This window comes from Danio rerio, chromosome 22, assembly GCF_049306965.1.
Source record: "Danio rerio strain Tuebingen ecotype United States chromosome 22, GRCz12tu, whole genome shotgun sequence".
NCBI lineage: Eukaryota > Metazoa > Chordata > Actinopteri > Cypriniformes > Danionidae > Danio > Danio rerio.
Window position 1 is genome coordinate 20,924,905 of NC_133197.1, and position 10,943 is coordinate 20,935,847.

A 10,943-nucleotide genomic window follows, 5' to 3' on the forward strand; every position below is an offset into this window, starting at 1 on the left:
TTCGAGCGGTTTTTGTTTTCGCGGATCCGCGCCCGCGCTGTTCTCGCGTGGAAAGTTTCCAGAATGAGCTTGGGTTGTTTAAAATGCATGCAGAGAATATACATTCATAGTGGTGAAAAACTGCAATGCCGTACAATAGGCATGATACCACCAATCAGATGTTTTGTCCTGACAGTATTTGAGACATAGGCTGTAAAGTGCCCCCGCACCCATTTTTCTGCAAAACAGCGGAGCGCAGTACCTCATTTGCATTTAAAGAGCTTTGTGCTTTTGTATTCATAAAAAATGGACATCTAGAGCAGTGATTCTCAACCGGTGGACCGCAGTCTACTAGTGGGCCTCAGTGATCCAACAGGTGGGCCGCGAGCTTAAAATATAGCTCTCAATATTAATAGCTCTCAATTGTTAATATCCTATAATAAAATTATTAAAGTAATGCACTTTCTCCTGTTCTGAGATTGATTACTTTAAACTCTGCATGAAGTGATCGTCTCTCTTTATGTTTTGTGTGAACAATTTAATATATCTGCATAGCTGTCCAAATTAACATCTTGCGAGTGTTTTATAATGGATGCGAGGCTCAGTGGAGTTTCTGCCATAGACTGCAAAATAAACTTAAAGAAGAGCTTTAGACACATTCTGGCAGAGCTGTTCACTGTACCTAACAACAATCTCCCAATAATATCAAGCTGCAAACTCAACCGTTCGTAGTATATTTTTAAATAGTAGATATTTAATATGTATTATTAAATATTTTATATTATTAAATATTTAAATATTAAACATTAAATATAATATTTAAATATTTTTACATAAAATAATAGAAGGCACAACAAATGTAAATATTTTTGTTAATAAATAAATGTTTATAAGAGCAATTTATACAAAAATTTTAAAGACAATGTCAGACAGGTGGGCCTTTAAAAATTGATTGGAGAAAGAAGTGTGCCTCGAAATTAAAAAGGTTGAGAACCCCTGATCTAGAGTATAGTTTTTCTGTAAAGGAGTTGGAGAGCTGTAACTAATTTGCACTTAAAGAGCCTAAATTTTGTGTTTTTGTATCCATTAAAAATGGACATCTAGAGCAGTGGTTCTCAAAGTGGGGGTCGGGACCCTCCGAGGTGTCGCGGGACAATGAAGGGGGGTCACCTGGTGATTTCCAAAAATCTATTTATTTTTATTAAACCATAACAATTATCATATTTTTTATAGTTACTATATACTACTGTATACAGTTACTATAGTAGCTTATAATTACTAGTTCTATTGGATTGTGACCCCTGGGGTAATTACATTAAAGACACAGCATTAGCATCAGATGAAGCAGATTGATTTTATAACAGCAGGTTAAACTTTCTGGCACTTTTACAGCACTGACAAACATAAAAAAAAATAAACGAAGAAAAGACTTGGGTCTATGGTGTGTGTGCGTCATTGCATTTCTAACCACTGTATTTATAACCACATCAGATGATATTAGGGGTCGCTAGTCACTGACATTATCATTTTGGGGGTCGTGGGCTGAAAAGTTTGGGAACCCCTGATCTAGAAATTGTTTTGTAAAGAGTCGGAGAGCAAAACCTAAATTGCATTTAAAGAGTCTCAAAAATTTGTGCTTTTGTATCCATTCAAAATGGAAAACCAGAGCAGTGTTTTTCAACCACGTTTCTGGAGGGCCACCAACACTGCATGTTTCAGATGTCTCTTTTGTCTGTCACACCCATTACAGGTCTTTCTGTCTCTGCTAATGAGCTGATGATCTGAATCAAGTGTGTTTAATTAAGGAGACAGGAAAAATGTGCAGAGCAGGTGGTCTTTCACCAACATGGCTGAGAAACACTAAAGTATAGTATAATAAATCCTTCATGGGGTGTTTTATACATTCTTAAAAGGTATAACAGGCCTCCTAAACTGAACTGCTGTGTAGTCCAAGTTTGTTAATTGACTGTAAATGCTTTTAGTGAAACCACCTCTTTACAATAATCAAACTTATTCTTGAAATTGTACTTTTGTCCCTCGTTTAAGCTATCAAGTACAAAGTCTATAACATTTTTATACATTTCTGTGCTTCAAATCAACTGTTTGTGATTCATCCTTGTGGCAGATTAAACAACAGTATATACTGAAGGCAACTAAATTCACCACAATCTCATTTTCATTCCTTTCAAAATTAAATTCTAATGCTACTTCTCAAGGAAATTATGTTCATGCAGCCATTTTTGTAATGCCTTTGTACAGCTATTTTGGGCATCAAAGACCAAGTTTCACCTGTGCTTGAATGAGGAAATCCTGTTTGCCAAGCTTTTGCACACAATTAAATAACTAGCCACAAGTACATTTCCCACTAAACTACTTTGCTCAACTTGCATTTATCTACTTGCTCAAGTTGGAACTCTCAAGTGCCATAAACCAGACAACAAGCATGTCATTTATGCATGACTTTCAACAGTGTAGATGACTGAGGATGACACTGGTGTTGCTCCATGTACTGTTGTTTCCCACATCTATGAAGTTAGTTCTTAAATAGTGTAGGTCTATTCAAACTATGTATTCAAACAATGGTGAGAGTCTGTTTTTCTATTACATGTATTCATCCAATCAATGTTACACTTACGTCATTAGTTAGTTAGTTAGTTTTTTCCATTGGGCAAGGTAAACCCTACTCCTAAATAAGGCTATTTATTCCCCCCAAAAGGCATTTCTAGTGCTAAAACCATTCCCAATTCCCACAATGTAAACACAGCAAAAAAGTTAGTACTTCTTCGAATAGTTATAGGAACTATGAAAATATTCGTGCATAGACAGCCCTTTAAATATAAGACTTTTTACATGAAATTGTACACTAAGCTTGCTCTCATTTTACATGGTAGGTCTGGCATAGTCTTCGCACAGTAATACACACTTAGTCTGCGGTAGTCTGACAAGGACCAAATTATGACAATGCAAAGCACAAGATCTGTGATTAGCTGGCTTGGTAAAGCTGTGATGAGTGTGAGTGAGGCCAAGAGCCATGGGAGTGGATCGAGGCCGGTAGGGTGAGTGTTTAAGAAGTCTTTAGTTCTGCGGAGGACCTAAGGATGGATACTTTAGTTTTGAGCTTTTTATGAATAAAGTTCAGAAGTTCTTTACTCTTTTTTTCCTAGTTTAAATTTCACCTACAATAGCATCGAACATTTCACCAATAAACTCAAAACACTGGCAAAGAAATTTGACACAGAGGAACATAGAAACCCTACTGGCTACTAGCATTTCGGAAGCGTTATTGGCAGAACAACATTGCAAATGCACCATGGGATATCGGATTTAGAAGCATACATTGAGCTTAAGTCTAACATCTAGTATCTAGCACTGCCCTGACTAAATCTTTATGTCTAATAAATCTAATATGCAAATCCTACAGTATGTGTCCAACCTCAACTTTCGACAAAGCAAAAGTGAACTCATCCCCAGTTTGGTTGGTTTGAGATTTTTTTGGGGGGGGGACTGGGGCCCTTTTTACTTTAACGGCTTGTGTTGCAGGCCTATGGAGATATGGTTTCATTCTCCCGGAGCGGGACAGATCCTGCAGGCCCCACTGCTGGCAGCAGCTTTTATTTGATGTGGACGTCTCGTGTCATGTTTCAGCACCAGCTAAACATATGATCTTCATTACAGACTGAAGGAGGAACGGCTGGCGGTTGCTGACTGGTGATGCTGGACAGATAGAGTTGGGGAGAGGCGTTAATACAGACCATGCTGACATCCGCTGCCACGCTAGGGGTAAAAGTCAGCAGCTAAATCTGACATCAAATGTGTATAGTATCTTGAGTGAAATCTGAGATGCTCTTTTATCAATGTGATCTCATGGGTATTTATATGTTACGTAAAGAGTAGTACATTTACTTACATATTCACAGACACTGAGATATACACAACTGGAATGTTTTATGGGTTTTGGCACTTTTAATGTCAGAATCGAACTTGAGTCACCGCAAACACTTTAATGCTATATGTCAAGCATTAACAGCACTTAAATTTATGAAAATACCTACAATATACTTATTTATTTACCCATCTGCAACTTTGCAGACATTTTAGAGAATTTTGATTATGTTGTATTCAGCTGTCATATCCATTGTATTGTTTTAATCAAATTTAACACATGTGAGTTTAATATGAAATAATTACATTTTGTTCTTTTCCGAAAGACTAAAAGATCACATAATCTTAAAAACTACACTTAAAACTTTAAAGGGCACCTATTTTACACCTTTTTCAAGATTTAACATAAGTCTTTTGTGTCTCAAGAATGTGTCTGTAAAGTATCAGCTCATCATACCCATCAGATTATTTATTATACCTTTTTAAATCTGGGAAATTTAGGACATTGTAGCTGTTTTAGTTGCTTGTTCCTTTAATGCAAATAAGCTAGTTCTCCCCTCCCATGTGGCAGTCAGATATCCGTTTGTATTGCGTAGATAAACAGCACAGTGACAGACAAGAATGAAGCAGATCTCTTTTACTAAAGTAAGAACTTTCCCAACTATTATTTAAAGGGTCACGAAACACCAATACACATTTTTTGAGCTGTTGACAGTCGTATATGTGTCCCACACTGCTGAAAACACTATTAGGACACCTATATTTCACTAAAAAGTGTAAATTGGTTGTTTTTGCGTTATTTCAAGCAAATTCGTACTTTCAGTTTGAAACAAATTTTTGAAGCTGCGTCACGGCTATGACATAATAGCGTTTGTATTCCAGCTTGCAGACTGGGCGTCTGTGCCAGAGTGTGTCTTATTACGTCTTACGGTGTGTTGCATTAATGCATGAGTAGGGCTTGGTTCAAACCAATCAGCGCGCTCTATTGTGCAACTTCATTAATATTCATTACTGTCAGAGTGTAGACGGCAGAGACGCCACGTTGTATTGGCAAAACAAGCGTGAAGTGTTGCTTTTATAGTTTGCTGCAGTTAAGTTTTGTTTTCATTTTCTCTCTGTGAGAGCGCAGCTGGCGTCACGTGTGGATTAACAGTGTACGCGACGCACGACAACAATAACTTACGTGTCTAAGGAGGATTATTGTTTACCTGAGAGCTGTTCTCATCTGCAAACGCTGAGATCCGGATTGGCTTGTAGTCTCCTCTAAATAAAGACGCAGCTCTAGTTGCTGTGGATTGTCCTGTCTCTACAGATTTGGTAAGTGAGCGACCAGTGCTCTTTGTTTATTCAGTTTGTATTTTATTCGTATCAAACAAACTATTGCACCGAGTGTAAACAAGTTAGCACTAACAGTTACAATTAAACTATAACCTCGTGTTGGATTTTGTGACCGGAATAACACACGCGGTTTTCTGACACTACCTGCCGTGGGCATCTAAGTTTCCAGGAAATGCAGAGTTTTTTTTTCTCTCATTTGCCGTGCGGTATCAAACATTGCATGAAAAATACACGCTTAGAGCAGTTCCTCGAATCAAATATCACGTTTGTCGGGAGGGACATGAATGAATTCCCTAAATGAAAGAGCCAAACTGCAGTTAAAGTCCACCATTTAATCATTTGGCAAATAATTCGACTACAGATGTCCATGTAAACACAGTCACATTGTCCGCTGTGGTTGTGTGTTTTGACTCTGAAATTCAGCGTGCCCAAATAGACACTCCCACACCAAGCCTCTTTTCTTCCTACGACACTCCCCCCTAAACAGAGCTGGACACGCCCACTTTTCTGACTTTTTCCAAAGTAGAGGTGTGAAAACACCCTGCTGAAACAAGGGGGTTTCATAGCCCTTTAATATATTTGTTGTGGAGTTAATTCAAGCCTTTCTGCAATGATGAGTCACACACAATGTCATTATAAAGTTTGTACACGTGCATGTGCGCACACACATGTTTAGCTTGTCACTGTTTTTGCACAGCAAATGAGACAGGATACATGCTAATACCCACTGCTGTATGGACATCTGTTATGTTAATGTACAAAATAAACCAGATTTAATTCCACAAACCAGGATTTAAGCGTCTTCTTTTATAACTGTACTGACACTATGTGGCTTTGGTGATGAATTATGTAGTGATTTTATAATCCTTATTACAAACTGCATGCATTTTAAAAATGTTTTAAGCTTGTAAAACTAATTCTTGAGGTGCAGATGATCACAAAGAGCTGAACAGATTTTTTAATCCCAGTTGTTTTGCACATGTCCTGTCTTGTGGATATGACTATAAGTGTTACTACGGAGACGTGTTAATACGCATCTGTTAATCAATTCGGTGGATGGGGAAACCGCACTTCTATGTCATGTTGCTGTGGACTCAAAATGGGAAGGATTAAGATCCCATTTTGATGTCAGGAAATAAAAAAAAACTTATTTTGTTTCTTACACTTCAGTTTGACTGTGGACACACTATACCTACACAAAGTTCTGTCCAAACAGCTTACAAAAGACGATTCTTATCATAGGTGCCCTTTAAAACAATTCACCTATAGCGCATGTCTTTGGACTTTGCAAACTAAACCTATGCGAACACGGGGAGAACTTGCAAACTCCACATAGAAATGCCAACTGGCCTAGACGAGACTCAAACCAGCGACCTTCTTGCTATGAGGCAACAGTGCTAACCACTGAGCCACCGTGCCGCCCCTAACCATTATTCATCATGTAGGTTTTTTTTGTTTGTTTGTTTGTAGACTGAGTGACACTGACCATAAAACCATAAAATGCACCAAAAATCCCAAAAAGAATCAATCCGATCTCATACTAAAAACAATATATCACAACCGTGTAATAAATAAGGAAAAAAAGCATCTGCACCACAAAAATAACTCTATATAAAATCACACTGAATTATTCATGAATCTCTGAGCAGTACAAACCACACAGGATATCCAAGATTCAGGTATCGGCAGATTTATCCAGATTAACCTTGATTTATAAAAGAAGCTGTGGGCAGAGATTACCGATGCCGCTTATGCAACAAGTGCAACCAATCAACTTGTGTGAAGTGACCTAGACTTCACATTTGTGCCAGCTTTTCCTTGTTTCAGAGACTTGAATTTTGTTTTATGTTCTAGATAATTATTGTAATTATTATTATTATTATTAATAATGATCTATTTAATAATTATTTGATTTATATGCATATAAATTACCATGGTATATTATTTGTCATATTTTTCTTTTTTTATAATAACATTTTTGCACGATCAGACAACTGTACAAAGTTTTGTCCCTCGTCTGATTGATTTTGTCAATATCCATATGGCGTACCCACAAATACATTTGTGAATGTTTATATGCCCTAAATACATAATATATTTTTTTCCAGTGTTGAATCTGTAGACACATTATAAATGTTGTTGTTGATATTCTGATTTATATAACAATTAAATATTGTTTTAATTGCATTAATCTATAAAGTACTTTATAATATTCATTAACTGTCCTTCAGCTTAGTCCTTTTAATTATCAGGGGTCGCCTCAGCAGAATGAACCGCCAACTTATCCAGCATATGTTTTACACAGCGGATGCCCTTCCAGCTGCAACCCAGTACTGGGAAACATCCATACACGTTCATTCACTACAGTCTCTTTAGCGTATTCAATTCACCTATAGTGCATGTTTTTGAATTGTGGGGGAAACTGGAGCACCTGAAGGAAACCCACACGAACATGGGGAGAACATCCAAACTCCACACAGAAATGCCAACTGACCCAACCGGGACTCGAACAAGCAACCTTCTTGCTCTGAGGTGACAGTGCTAACCACTGAGCCACAGTGTCACCCACTTTATAATATTAATAAAATAAATGTATATTTTTAGTAATATGTATTGTTGTTTTAATATAAAAAGTGCAGTACAACTACAAAACTAATGTATTTTTTCCACATTTGTTTTCTCTGAAAAGTGGAGTAAAAATTTCCACTGGAATGTTTCTATTTTGTTCACAAAAGATTAATAAGATTAAGTGTGGTGGATTTAAAATTTTTGACTTTTTGTGGAGTTTGTGTGGATCGTTTAAATTGAAAACAGCCATTTCAAAACATTGTATACGCTGTTATCATCAGCTGCACACAACAAAAGGATATATTTTAATATCTATAACACAGTCATTGCAATGTAATAGTTGACATGGGGATGGTTAGGAGGTCATGATGGACAGAAAATGAAACCCCTACTCTTTTCAAAGGACATCTTGTGTTTTTTTTTACGACTACAGAGAGTCAAGACCTTGGCTTAACGTCTCATCCGAAAGACTACGCTCTCTGAGCAGTATGGGAGAGTTATCAACCTACATCACACATGACGTCACACGGGTTCAACCACACATACCGGTTGCAAAAAAAGACCGGTAGCTGTAGCGAACATGTCGTGTTTCTGCAGTAGGATGCCAAATTTGAAAGACCAAAAACAGAGAAATTAAATTTTACCATACACCACACTGCTTTTAATGCCAACCGCAGACGTCTTTGGCTAACAGCCATCAGAAGAGCTGAATGGAGTGAGGACCTAATCAAAAATGCTTGACTCTGCAGTTCTCATTTCATATCAGGTAAGTTCATGCTATGCTGATTCATACACATTACTCGTTTTGATTGCAGCAATGATTTCAGAAAAAACAGTTAAATATGGTTCATTAAACTGCAGACACTGAATGCTTAAAATAAAATGTAAAAATGTAAGTTCACATACCCTGCCCTACAGGTGTAGTTTGCTGTCAGAATGCAGTTGTTTTGCTTGTTGATGACTATCCAAGCCTTGTATAGCTCTGTCTTCTTTCCTTGTCTTTGGCTAGGCAGTACCTCGGTTTTTAGCACTACATAGTTTTGAATCTGGAAATCATGGAACATTATTTCTTGCACATGACCACATAGAACAAAATTGTTGGCATCCAAAGACTTGTAGGCCTTTAACTTCTCTCTCGTAAAATCACTTAGAGTTTCATAGAGATAGTTGTATATTTCGGGCTGGATGTCTGGCAATTTTGTCTTAACCAGTATCCATTGGTAGGGTGCTATCGCAAATGGACCTGTCAGACGAACGCCGCTCAATTTAACATTAATTTTGCCAAATAATCGTACTTATCACTGGGTGACAAGCTGTTCTAACACGCTGAAAGCATTATGTCAATATAATCAATATAACATATCTCGAATACAACAACAAACTCTGTACCGTTTCATTTCCTCACTGTAAATGCTAGCGCTCCCGTTTTTTTTCTGCACGTACATCCTGATTGTTTACAAACCAATAATTTGTCTATAGAGTCCCCTTTATTATACTGGGGCGTTTAGACCCACACAGACCACAGGTTGTGCACCCCCTGTTGGCCTCACTAACACCACTTCCAGCAGCAACCTAGCTTTCCCCCGTGGTCTCCCATCCAGGTACTAAACAGGTGCAGCCCTGCTTAGCTTCAGTGGGCGACCATGTGAGAATTGCAAAGAGCTGGCTGTCGGCTTTAGTTTCTTTAATTCACCTATACTACATGTCCCTGGACTGTGGGGGAAACCCACGCTAACATGGGGAGAACATGCAAACTCCACACAAAAACGCAAACCCAGCCAGGGATCGAAAAAGCAACCTTCTTCCTGTGAGGCGACAGCGCTAACCACTGCGCCACCACACCATCAAAGTGACATTGTCTCATATACAATTTTTACTAACCTGTATTTCATAACCTAAAACAACAAGTAATAACTCGTAATGAGCACAAGGTATAACAGAATTATAAAAGCAACAGAAATGCTGCCATTAAAACTTCATCCACTGGTGACTCGGTTAGTGTAATTTCATAAAGCTAAATAATTCACACATGATTATATTGACCTTTTTAAAGTGGTCATTTCATTGGCCCATGAACATTTCCTGCTTGTTATCAAACTATTTCATAACTGTTAAAAGAGGGAAATCAAACATAATTTAATCTTAGAAAGGCTATCATAACATTATTTATCAATTTCTGACTCTTTTTGGATTCTCGGAAGCTCTTGAAATTAAAAATGTTAGACAGGAAATACGTTGGGACCATTGTTTTTGTTTACATCCCTCAAAATGGTCTATATTAAATTAAATTTTTGCTTTATTTTAGTGCTGCATGTTATTTTTATTTCCTCTAGTTTTTAGAGTAACCCCTTGCTAGCTGAATTTATCTCAGGTGAAATGAAAGTCATTTAGGTTAAGGATGACAAAAGTCACAAATATACGCCTCCTCAAACATTATTACACTCTAAAGGTCATCAATTCAGTAAATTACATGCATTCTTTAGATTAACCACACTGAAAATATCCGTAATACCCAGAAGGTTTGTTTTACTGAGCTGATGACAGTGTAGCGCTCGCTTTTATTGTCTAGGCCTTAGCATCTATTGTTCCCCCTCCAAAATATTTAGATCTCACATTTCCATAATATGATGGGACAGGGACATTCACATTTATTGCGTCTTTATCCTAAGTCCATTCTCTCCGTAAAATCAGAACGGCACAGTATTTTATAACGCTCCCTTATCAGCTTCGGGGTTTAGTTATTTACTTTAAAATGGACTAATTTCTTATTCTAGCGGAGGGGGGAACGGCTGCTGACTTGAACAGCTGCTTCATGACCCAAAAAACTGTCAGTCTTTCCCTGGAATAAATTGTGGACGGTTCCATTAGCGACGGAGGGGGGGCGACTATGTGGAGAACAACATGCGGAGGGAAAACCGTCGTTAATTACGTCAGGATTCGCTTTCTGAAACAAAATATACATTAAATATATTATTAAACTCATATCTGATCGATTAGAGTGAGTGTAATTGTAATATTTGAACGATTAAAAGTTTATGTTTGTGTATGTATACCTCAGTCTTTTCTCGCTCCGATTCGGGTAGGCTCATAGTAGAATCAATTCACAGAGAGGGGAGCTTGAAACCGTCCTCTCGTGCGCGCGCGCTGAGTTTGGTGAGCGGCGTGTTGGGTATCTC

The 10,943-nt window shown here is 37.7% G+C and overlaps 1 long non-coding RNA gene across 1 annotated transcript in view; it reads left to right on the forward strand.

Moving 5' to 3' along the window:
• LOC141380320 (uncharacterized) overlaps positions 1-10,943 on the forward strand; it is a 371,642-nt gene that overhangs the window by 292,197 nt on the left and 68,502 nt on the right. The window lies entirely within an intron of this gene.